Here is a 12,152-nt window from a genome sequence, read left to right as displayed (position 1 = left end):
CCGCACCACCACCGGGTGGGCTCGAACTTCCAACCTTTCGGTTAACAGCCGATCGCGCTAGCCAATTGCGCCACGGAGACAGTCGTGCTCCACTCTCACCACCATCAGAACATATCTTCAAAGCTATCAGCGCAAAGAAAAAAAGCAACACACCACACCCGGGAGGGCTCGAAACTCCAATCTTTCGGTTAACAGCCGATCGCGCTAGCCAATTGCGCCACGGAGACAGTCCTGCTCCACTCTCACCACCATCATAACATATCTTCAAAGCTATCAGCGCAAAAAAAGCAACACACCACACCAGGGAGGGCTCGAAACTCCAACCTTTCTGTTAACAGCCGATCGCGCTAGCCAATTGCGCCACGGAGACAGTCCTGCTCCACTCTCACCACCATTAGAACATATCTTCAAAGCTATCAGCCCAAAGAAAAAAAGCGCCGCACCACCAACTGGTGGGCTCGAACCTTATACTTTTCGGTTAACAGCCGATCACGCTATCCAATTGCGCCACGGAGACAGTCCTGGTCCACTCTCACCACCATCAGAACATATCTTCAAAGCTATCAGCCCACAGAAAAAAAGCGCCGCACCACCATCGGGAGAGCTCGAACCTCCAACGTTTCGGTTAACAGCCGATCGCGCTAGCCAATTGCGCCACGGAGACCGTCCTTCTCCACTCTCACCACCGTCAGAATATTTCTTCAGAGCTATCGGCCCAAAAAAAAAAGCGCCGCACCACCACCGGGTGGGCTTGAACCTCCAACCTTTCGGTTAACAGCCAATCGCGCTATGCAATTGCGCCACGGAGATAGTCCTGCTCCACTCTCACCACCATCAGAACATATCTTCAAAGCTATCAGCACAAAGAAAAGAAGCGCCGAACCACAACCGGGGGGCTCGAACCTCCAACCTTTCGGTTAACAGCCGATCGCGCTAGCCAACTGCGCCACGGAGACAGTCGTGCTCCACCCTCACCACCATCAGAACATATCTTCAAAGCTATCAGCGCAAAGAAAAAAAGCCACACACCACTCCCGGGAGGGCTCGAAACTCCAACCTTTCGGTTAACAGCCGATCGCGCTAGCCAATTGCGCCATGGAGACAGTCCTGCTCTACTCTCACCACCATCAAAACATATCTTCAAAGCTATCAGCCCAAAGAAAAAAAAAGCGCCGCACCACCACCGGGTGGGCTCGAAACTCCAACCTTTCGGTTAACAGCCGATCGCGCTAGCCAAGTACGCCACGGAGACAGTCGTGCTCCACCCTCACCACCATCAAACATATCTTCAAAGGTATCAGTGCAAAGAAAAAAGCAACACACCGGTCCCGGGAGGGCTCGAAACTCCAACCTTTCGGTTAACAGCCGATCGCCCTAGCCAATTGCGCCACGGAGACAGTCCTGCTCTACTTTCACCACCATCAGAACTTATCTTCAAAGCTATCAGCCCAAAGGAAAGAAAGCGCCGCACCAACACCGGGTGGGCTCAAAACTCCAACCTTTCGGTTAACAGCCGATCGCGCTAGCCAATTGCCCCACGGAGACAGTTCTGCTTCACTCTCACCACCATCAGAACAAATCTTCAAAGCCATCAGCCCAAAGAAAAAAAAGCGCCGCACCACCACTGGGTGGGCTCGAACCTCCGACCTTTCGGTTAACAGCCAATCGCGCTAGCCAATCGCGCCTCGGAGACAGTCCTGCTCCACTCTCACCACCATCAGAACACATCTTCAAAGCTATCAGCCCAAAGAAAAAAAAGCACCGCACCACCATCGGGTGGGCTCGAACCTCCAACCTTTCGGTTAACAGCCAATCGCGCTAGCCAATTGCGCCACGGAGACAGTCCTGCTCCACTTTCACCACCATCAGAACATATCTTCAAAGCTATCAGCACAAAGAAAAAAAAGCGCCGCACCATCACCGGGTGGGCTCGAAACTGCAACCTTTCGGTTAACAGCCGATCGCGCTAGCCAATTGCGCCACGGAGACAGTCCAGCTGTACTCTCACCACCATCAGAACATATCTTCAAAGCTATCAGCCCAAAGAAAAAAAAAGCGCCGCACCACCACCGGGTTGGCTCGAACCTCCAACTTTTCGGTTAACAGCCGATCACGCTAGCCAATTGCGCCACGGAGACAGTCCTGCTCCACTCTCACCACCATCAGAACTTATCTTCAAAGCTATCACCTCAAAGAAAAAAAAGCGCCGCACCACCACCGGTTGGGCTCGAACCTCCAACTATTCGGTTAACAGCCGAACGCGCTAGCCAATTGCGCCACGAAGGCAGTCCTGCTTCACTCTCACCACCTTCAGAACATATCTTCAAAGCTATTACCGCAAAGAAAAAAGCAACACACCGCTCCCGGGGGGGCTCGAAACTCCAACCTTTTGGTTAACAGCCGATCGCGCTAGCCCATTGCGCCACGGAGGCAGTCTTGCTCCACACTCACCACCATCAGAACATATCTTCAAAGCTATCAGTGCAAAAAAAAGCGCCGCACCACCACCGGGTGGGCTCGAACCTCCAACCTTTCGGTTAACAGCCGATCGCGCTAGCCAATTGCGGCACGGAGACAGTCCTGCTCCACTCTCACCACCATCAGAACATATCTTCAAAGCTATCAGCGCAAAGAAAAAGCAACACACCACTCCCAGGGGCTCGAAACGCCAACCTTTCGGTTAACAGCCGATCGCGCTAGCCCATTGCGCTACGGAGACAGTCTTGCTCCACTCTCACCACCATCAGAACATAGCTTCAAAGCTATCAGCGCAAAGAAAAAAGCAACACACCACTCCCGGGAGGGCTCGAAACTCCAACTTTTCGGTTAACAGCCGATCGCGCTAGCCCATTGCGCCACGGAGACAGTCTTGCTCCCCTCTCTCCACCATCAGAACATATCTCCAAAGCTATCAGCCCAAAGAAAAAAAAGCTCCGCACCACCACCGGGTGGGCTCGAACTTCCAACCTTTCGGTTAACAGCCGATCGCGCTAGCCAATTGCGCCACGGAGACAGTCGTGCTCCACTCTCACCACCATGAGAACATACCTTCAAAGCTATCAGCGCAAAGAAACAGCAACACACCACACCCGGGAGGGCTCGAAACGGCAACCTTTCGGTTAACAGCCGATCGCGCTAGCCCATTGCGCCACGGAGACAGTCTTGCTCCCCTCTCGCCACCGTCAGAAGATATCTTCAAAGCTATCAGCGCAAAGAAAAAAAAGTGCCGCACCACCACCGGGTGGGCTCGAACCTCCAACCTTTCGGTTAACAGCCGATCGCGCTAGCCAATTGCGCCACGGAGAGAGTCGTGCTTCACTCTCACCACCATCAGAACATATCTTCAAAGCTGTCAGCGCAAAGAAAAAAGCAACACACCACTCGCGGGAGGGCTCGAACCTCCGACTTTTCGATAAACAGCCGATCGCGCTGGCCAACTACGCCACGGAGACAGTCCTGCTCCACTCTCACCACCATCAGAACATATCTTCAAAGCTATCAGCGCAAAGAAAAAGCAACACACCACTCCCGGGAGTGATCGAAACTCCAACCTTTCGGTTAACAGCCGATCGCGCCAGCCAATTGCGCCACGGAGACAGTCCTGCTCCACTCTCACCACCATCATAACATATCTTCAAAGCTATCAGCCCGAAGAAAAAAAAGCGCCGCACCACCACCGGGTGGGCTCGAAACTCCAAATTTTCGATTAACAGCCGATTGCGCTAGCCAATTGTGCCACGGAGACAGTCCTGCTCCACTATCACCACCATTAGAACATATCTTCAAAGCTATCAGCCCAAAGAAAAAAAAGCGCCGCACCACCAACGGGTGGGCTCGTACCTCCAACTTTTCGGTTAACAGCCGATCGCGCTAGCCAATTGCACCACGGAGACAGTCTTGCTCCACTCTCACCACCATCAGAACATATCTTCAAAGCTATCAGCGCAAAGAAAAAAGCAACACACCACTCCCGGGAGGGCTCGAAACTCCAACCTTTCGGTTAACAGCCGATCGCGCTAGCCCATTGCGCCACGGAGACAGTCCTGCTCCACTCTCACCACCGTCAGAACATATCTTCAAAGCTATCAGCGCAAAGAAAAAAAAGCACCGCACCACCACCGGGTGGGCTCGAACCACCAACCTTTCGGTTAACAGCCGATTGCGCAAGCCAATTGCGCCACCCAGACAGTCCTGCTCCACTCTCACCACCATCAGAACATATCTTCAAAGCTATCAGCCCAAAGAAAAAAAGCGCCGCACCACCACCACCGGGTGGGCTCGAACCTCCGACTTTTCGTTTAACAGCCGATCGCGCTAGCCAATTGCGCCACGGAGACAGTCCTGCTCCACTCTCACCACCATCAGAACATATCTTCAAAGCTATCAGCCCAAAGAAAAGAAAGCACCGCACCACCACCGGGTGGGCTCGAACCTCTAACCTTCCGGCTAACAGCCAATCGCGCTAGCCAATTGCGCCACGGAGACGGTCCTGCTCTACTTTCACCACCATCAGAACATATCTTCAAAGCTATCAGCACAAAGAAAAAAAAGCGCCGCACCATCACCGGGTGGGCTCGAAACTGCAACCTTTCGGTTAACAGCCAATCGCGCTAGCCAATCGCGCCACGGAGACAGTCCAGCTCTACTCTCACTACCATCAGAACATATCTTCAAAGCTATCAGCCCAAAGAAAAAAAAGCGCCGCACCACCACCGGGTTGGCTCGAACCTCCAACTTTTCGGTTAACAGCCGATCACGCTAGCCAATTGCGCCACGGAGACAGTCCTGCTCCACTCTCACCACCATCAGAACATATCTTCAAAGATATCACCTCAAAGAAAAAAAAGCGCCGCACCACCACCGGTTGGGCTCGAACCTCCAACTATTCGGTTAACAGCCGATCGCGCTAGCCAATTGCGCCACGAAGACTGTCCTGCTCCACTCTCACCACCATCAGAACATATCTTCAAAGCTATTACCGCAAAGAAAAAAGCAACACACCGCTCCCGGGAGGGCTCGATACTCCAACCTTTTGGTTAACCGCCGATCGCGCTAGCCCATTGCGCCACGGAGGCAGTCTTGCTCCACACTCACCACCATCAGAACATATCTTCAAAGCTATCAGTGCAAAAAAAAAGCGCCGCACCACCACCGGGTGGGCTCGAACCTCCAACCTTTCGGTTAACAGCCGATCGCGCTAGCCAATTGCGCCACGGAGACAGTCCTGCTCCACTCTCACCACCATCAGAACATATCTTCAAAGCTATCAGCGCAAAGAAAAAAGCAACACACCACTCCCAGGGGCTCGAAACGCCAACCTTTCGGTTAACAGCCGATCGCGCTAGCCCATTGCGCCACGGAGACAGTCTTGCTCCACTCTCACCACCATCAGAACATATCTTCAAAGCTATCAGCGCAAAGAAAAAAGCAACACACCACTCCTGTAGGGCTCGAAACTCCAAATTTTCGGTTAACAGCCGATCGCGCTAGCCCAGTGCGCCACGGAGACAGTCTTGCTCCCCTCTCTCCACCATCAGAACATATCTTCAAAGCTATCAGCCCAAAGAAAAAAAAGCGCCGCACCACCACCGGGTGGGCTCGAACTTCCAACCTTTCGGTTAACAGCCGATCGCGCTAGCCAATTGCGCCACGGAGACAGTCGTGCTCCACTCTCACCACCATCAGAACATATCTTCAAAGCTATCAGCGCAAAGAAAAAAAGCAACACACCACACCCGGGAGGGCTCGAAACTCCAATCTTTCGGTTAACAGCCGATCGCGCTAGCCAATTGCGCCACGGAGACAGTCCTGCTCCACTCTCACCACCATCTTAACATATCTTCAAAGCTATCAGCGCAAAAAAAGCAACACACCACACCAGGGAGGGCTCGAAACTCCAACCTTTCTGTTAACAGCCGATCGTGCTAGCCAATTGCGCCACGGAGACAGTCCTGCTCCACTCTCACCACCATCATAACATATCTTCAAAGCTATCAGCCCAAAGAAAAAAAGCGCCGCACCACCACCGGGTGGGCTCGAAACTCCAACCATTCGGTTAACAGCCGATCGCGCTAGCCAATTGCGCCACGGAGACAGTCCTGCTCCACTCTCACCACCATTAGAACATATCTTCAAAGCTATCAGCCCAAAGAAAAAAAGCGCCGCACCACCAACTGGTGGGCTCGAACCTTATACTTTTCGGTTAACAGCCGATCACGCTATCCAATTGCGCCACGGAGACAGTCCTGGTCCACTCTCACCACCATCAGAACATATCTTCAAAGCTATCAACCCACAGAAAAAAAGCGCCGCACCACCATCGGGAGAGCTCGAACCTCCAACGTTTCGGTTAACAGCCGATCGCGCTAGCCAATTGCGCCACGGAGACCGTCCTTCTCCACTCTCACCACCGTCAGAATATTTCTCCAGAGCTATCGGCCCAAAGAAAAAAAGCGCCGCACCACCACCGGGTGGGCTTGAACCTCCAACCTTTCGGTTAACAGCCAATCGCGCTATGCAATTGCGCCACGGAGATAGTCCTGCTCCACTCTCACCACCATCAGAACATATCTTCAAAGCTATCAGCACAAAGAAAAAAAGCGCCGAACCACCACCGGGTGGGCTCGAACCTCCAACCTTTCGGTTAACAGCCGATCGCGCTAGCCAAGTGCGCCACGGAGACAGTCGTGCTCCACCCTCACCACCATCAGAACATATCTTCAAAGCTATCAGCGCAAAGAAAAAAAGCCACACACCACTCCCGGGAGGGCTCGAAACTCCAACCTTTCGGTTAACAGCCGATCGCGCTAGCCAATTGCGCCATGGAGACAGTCCTGCTCTACTCTCACCACCATCAAAACATATCTTCAAAGCTATCAGCCCAAAGAAAAAAAAAGCGCCGCACCACCACCGGGTGGGCTCGAAACTCCAACCTTTCGGTTAACAGCCGATCGCGCTAGCCAACTACGCCACGGAGACAGTCGTGCTCCACCCTCACCACCATCAAACATATCTTCAAAGGTATCAGTGCAAAGAAAAAAGCAACACACCGGTCCCGGGAGGGCTCGAAACTCCAACCTTTCGGTTAACAGCCGATCGCCCTAGCCAATTGCGCCACGGAGACAGTCCTGCTCTACTTTCACCACCATCAGAACTTATCTTCAAAGCTATCAGCCCAAAGGAAAGAAAGCGCCGCACCAACACCGGGTGGGCTCAAAACTCCAACCTTTCGGTTAACAGCCGATCGCGCTAGCCAATTGCCCCACGGAGACAGTTCTGCTCCACTCTCACCACCATCAGAACAAATCTTCAAAGCCATCAGCCCAAAGAAAAAAAAGCGCCGCACCACCACTGGGTGGGCTCGACCCTCCGACCTTTCGGTTAACAGCCAATCGCGCTAGCCAATCGCGCCACGGAGACAGTCCTGCTCCACTCTCACCACCATCAGAACACATCTTCAAAGCTATCAGCCCAAAGAAAAAAAAGCACCGCACCACCACCGGGTGGGCTCGAACCTCCAACCTTTCGGTTAACAGCCAATCGCGCTAGCCAATTGCGCCACGGAGACAGTCCTGCTCCACTTTCACCACCATCAGAACATATCTTCAAAGCTATCAGCACAAAGAAAAAAAAGCGCCGCACCATCACCGGGTGGGCTCGAAACTGCAACCTTTCGGTTAACAGCCGATCGCGCTAGCCAATTGCGCCACGGAGACAGTCCAGCTCTACTCTCACCACCATCAGAACATATCTTCAAAGCTATCAGCCCAAAGAAAAAAAAAGCGCCGCACCACCACCGGGTTGGCTCGAACCTCCAACTTTTCGGTTAACAGCCGATCACGCTAGCCAATTGCGCCACGGAGACAGTCCTGCTCCACTCTCACCACCATCAGAACTTATCTTCAAAGCTATCACCTCAAAGAAAAAAAAAAGCGCCGCACCACCACCGGTTGGGCTCGAACCTCCAACTATTCGGTTAACAGCCGAACGCGCTAGCCAATTGCGCCACGAAGGCAGTCCTGCTTCACTCTCACCACCTTCAGAACATATCTTCAAAGCTATTACTGCAAAGAAAAAAGCAACACACCGCTCCCGGGGGGGGCTCGAAACTCCAACCTTTTGGTTAACAGCCGATCGCGCTAGCCCATTGCGCCACGGAGGCAGTCTTGCTCCACACTCACCACCATCAGAACATATCTTCAAAGCTATCAGTGCAAAAAAAGCGCCGCACCACCACCGGGTGGGCTCGAACCTCCGACCTTTCGGTTAACAGCCGATCGCGCTAGCCAATTGCGCCACGGAGACAGTCCTGCTCCACTCTCACCACCATCAGAACAAATCTTCAAAGCTATCAGCGCAAAGAAAAAAGCAACACACCACTCCCAGGGGCTCGAAACGCCAACCTTTCGGTTAACAGCCGATCGCGCTAGGCCATTGCGCTACGGAGACAGTCTTGCTCCACTCTCACCACCATCAGAACATATCTTCAAAGCTATCAGCGCAAAGAAAAAAGCAACACACCACTCCCGGGAGGGCTCGAAACTCCAACTTTTCGGTTAACAGCCGATCGCGCTAGCCCATTGCGCCACGGAGACAGACTTGCTCCCCTCTCTCCACCATCAGAACATATCTTCAAAGCTATCAGCCCAAAGAAAAAAAAGCGCCGCACCACCACCGGGTGGGCTCGAACTTCCAACCTTTCGGTTAACAGCCGATCGCGCTAGCCAATTGCGCCACGGAGACAGTCGTGCTCCACTCTCACCACCATGAGAACATACCTTCAAAGCTATCAGCGCAAAGAAACAGCAACACACCACACCCGGGAGGGCTCGAAACGGCAACCTTTCGGTTAACAGCCGATCGCGCTAGCCCATTGCGCCACGGAGACAGTCTTGCTCCCCTCTCGCCACCGTCAGAACATATCTTCAAAGCTATCAGCGCAAAGAAAAAAAAGTGCCGCACCACCACCGGGTGGGCTCGAACCTCCAACCTTTCGGTTAACAGCCGATCGCGCTAGCCAATTGCGCCACGGAGAGAGTCGTGCTTCACTCTCACCACCATCAGAACATATCTTCAAAGCTGTCAGCGCAAAGAAAAAAGCAACACACCACTCGCGGGAGGGCTCGAACCTCCGACTTTTCGATAAACAGCCGATCGCGCTGGCCAACTACGCCACGGAGACAGTCCTGCTCCACTCTCACCACCATCAGAACATATCTTCAAAGCTATCAGCGCAAAGAAAAAGCAACACACCACTCCCGGGAGTGATCGAAACTCCAACCTTTCGGCTAACAGCCGATCGCGCCAGCCAATTGCGCCACGGAGACAGTTCTGCTCCACTCTCACCACCATCATAACATATCTTCAAAGCTATCAGCCCGAAGAAAAAAAAGCGCCGCACCACCACCGGGTGGGCTCAAAACTCCAAATTTTCGATTAACAGCCGATTGCGCTAGCCAATTGCGCCACGGAGACAGTCCTGCTCCACTTTCACCACCATCAGAACATATCTTCAAAGCTATCAGCACAAAGAAAAAAAAGCGCCGCACCATCACCGGGTGGGCTCGAAACTGCAACCTTTCGGTTAACAGCCGATCGCGCTAGCCAATTGCGCCACGGAGACAGTCCAGCTCTACTCTCACCACCATCAGAACATATCTTCAAAGCTATCAGCCCAAAGAAAAAAAAAGCGCCGCACCACCACCGGGTTGGCTCGAACCTCCAACTTTTCGGTTAACAGCCGATCACGCTAGCCAATTGCGCCACGGAGACAGTCCTGCTCCACTCTCACCACCATCAGAACTTATCTTCAAAGCTATCACCTCAAAGAAAAAAAAGCGCCGCACCACCACCGGTTGGGCTCGAACCTCCAACTATTCGGTTAACAGCCGAACGCTCTAGCCAATTGCGCCACGAAGGCAGTCCTGCTTCACTCTCACCACCTTCAGAACATATCTTCAAAGCTATTACCGCAAAGAAAAAAGCAACACACCGCTCCCGGGGGGGCTCGAAACTCCAACCTTTTGGTTAACAGCCGATCGCGCTAGCCCATTGCGCCACGGAGGCAGTCTTGCTCCACACTCACCACCATCAGAACATATCTTCAAAGCTATCAGTGCAAAAAAAAGCGCCGCACCACCACCGGGTGGGCTCGAACCTCCAACCTTTCGGTTAACAGCCGATCGCGCTAGCCAATTGCGGCACGGAGACAGTCCTGCTCCACTCTCACCACCATCAGAACATATCTTCAAAGCTATCAGCGCAAAGAAAAAGCAACACACCACTCCCAGGGGCTCGAAACGCCAACCTTTCGGTTAACAGCCGATCGCGCTAGCCCATTGCGCTACGGAGACAGTCTTGCTCCACTCTCACCACCATCAGAACATAGCTTCAAAGCTATCAGCGCAAAGAAAAAAGCAACACACCACTCCCGGGAGGGCTCGAAACTCCAACTTTTCGGTTAACAGCCGATCGCGCTAGCCCATTGCGCCACGGAGACAGTCTTGCTCCCCTCTCTCCACCATCAGAACATATCTCCAAAGCTATCAGCCCAAAGAAAAAAAAGCGCCGCACCACCACCGGGTGGGCTCGAACTTCCAACCTTTCGGTTAACAGCCGATCGCGCTAGCCAATTGCGCCACGGAGACAGTCGTGCTCCACTCTCACCACCATGAGAACATACCTTCAAAGCTATCAGCGCAAAGAAACAGCAACACACCACACCCGGGAGGGCTCGAAACGGCAACCTTTCGGTTAACAGCCGATCGCGCTAGCCCATTGCGCCACGGAGACAGTCTTGCTCCCCTCTCACCACCATCAGAACATATCTTCAAAGCTATCAGCGCAAAGAAAAAGCAACACACCACTCCCGGGAGTGATCGAAACTCCAACCTTTCGGTTAACAGCCGATCGCGCCAGCCAATTGCGCCACGGAGACAGTCCTGCTCCACTCTCACCACCATCATAACATATCTTCAAAGCTATCAGCCCGAAGAAAAAAAAGCGCCGCACCACCACCGGGTGGGCTCGAAACTCCAAATTTTCGATTAACAGCCGATTGCGCTAGCCAATTGTGCCACGGAGACAGTCCTGCTCCACTATCACCACCATTAGAACATATCTTCAAAGCTATCAGCCCAAAGAAAAAAAAGCGCCGCACCACCAACGGGTGGGCTCGTACCTCCAACTTTTCGGTTAACAGCCGATCGCGCTAGCCAATTGCACCACGGAGACAGTCTTGCTCCACTCTCACCACCATCAGAACATATCTTCAAAGCTATCAGCGCAAAGAAAAAAGCAACACACCACTCCCGGGAGGGCTCGAAACTCCAACCTTTCGGTTAACAGCCGATCGCGCTAGCCCATTGCGCCACGGAGACAGTCCTGCTCCACTCTCACCACCGTCAGAACATATCTTCAAAGCTATCAGCGCAAAGAAAAAAAAGCACCGCACCACCACCGGGTGGGCTCGAACCTCCAACCTTTCGGTTAACAGCCGATTGCGCAAGCCAATTGCGCCACCCAGACAGTCCTGCTCCACTCTCACCACCATCAGAACATATCTTCAAAGCTATCAGCCCAAAGAAAAAAAAGCGCCGCACCACCACCACCGGGTGGGCTCGAACCTCCGACTTTTCGTTTAACAGCCGATCGCGCTAGCCAATTGCGCCACGGAGACAGTCCTGCTCCACTCTCACCACCATCAGAACATATCTTCAAAGCTATCAGCCCAAAGAAAAGAAAGCACCGCACCACCACCGGGTGGGCTCGAACCTCCAACCTTCCGGCTAACAGCCAATCGCGCTAGCCAATTGCGCCACGGAGACGGTCCTGCTCTACTTTCACCACCATCAGAACATATCTTCAAAGCTATCAGCACAAAGAAAAAAAAGCGCCGCACCATCACCGGGTGGGCTCGAAACTGCAACCTTTCGGTTAACAGCCAATCGCGCTAGCCAATCGCGCCACGGAGACAGTCCAGCTCTACTCTCACTACCATCAGAACATATCTTCAAAGCTATCAGCCCAAAGAAAAAAAAGCGCCGCACCACCACCGGGTTGGCTCGAACCTCCAACTTTTCGGTTAACAGCCGATCACGCTAGCCAATTGCGCCACGGAGACAGTCCTGCTCCACTCTCACCACCATCAGAAC

This window comes from Rhipicephalus microplus, chromosome 2 (assembly GCF_043290135.1).
Source record: "Rhipicephalus microplus isolate Deutch F79 chromosome 2, USDA_Rmic, whole genome shotgun sequence".
NCBI classification, from domain to species: domain Eukaryota; kingdom Metazoa; phylum Arthropoda; class Arachnida; order Ixodida; family Ixodidae; genus Rhipicephalus; species Rhipicephalus microplus.
This window is presented reverse-complemented; position numbering follows the sequence as displayed.